The sequence below is a fragment of the Alligator sinensis genome, unplaced genomic scaffold, assembly GCF_000455745.1.
Source record: "Alligator sinensis unplaced genomic scaffold, ASM45574v1 scaffold607_1, whole genome shotgun sequence".
NCBI lineage: Eukaryota > Metazoa > Chordata > Crocodylia > Alligatoridae > Alligator > Alligator sinensis.
Window position 1 is genome coordinate 3285701 of NW_005841935.1, and position 262 is coordinate 3285962.

The 262-nt window shown below is 56.9% G+C and overlaps 1 protein-coding gene across 1 annotated transcript in view; it reads left to right on the plus strand.

Annotated features, from left to right (window-relative positions):
- Positions 1-262, plus strand: part of DNAH6 (dynein axonemal heavy chain 6) — a 282667-nt gene that overhangs the window by 65715 nt on the left and 216690 nt on the right. The window lies entirely within an intron of this gene.

Here is a 262-nt window from a genome sequence, read left to right on the forward strand (position 1 = left end):
GTCCTGGCCCCCGGCCCCTGCCTCTGTCTCTCTCTCCTCTCTTCAGCTTTAGCCCCAGAGAGCTGCCTGGCTTCCAGACCCTGGCAGGGCTCTTTCTTTTCCTGGGTCTTAGCGTTTCCTGCACTCCACTCATCTTTAGCCCCACACAACAGCCTATGTGACAGATGGTGGTAGGGCTTTTTATTTGGGCCTTCACTTCTCCCTTGATCTATGTGGCATCAACCCCATGCAGCCCCCTTGGGTCCCAGACCCTTGTAGGGCT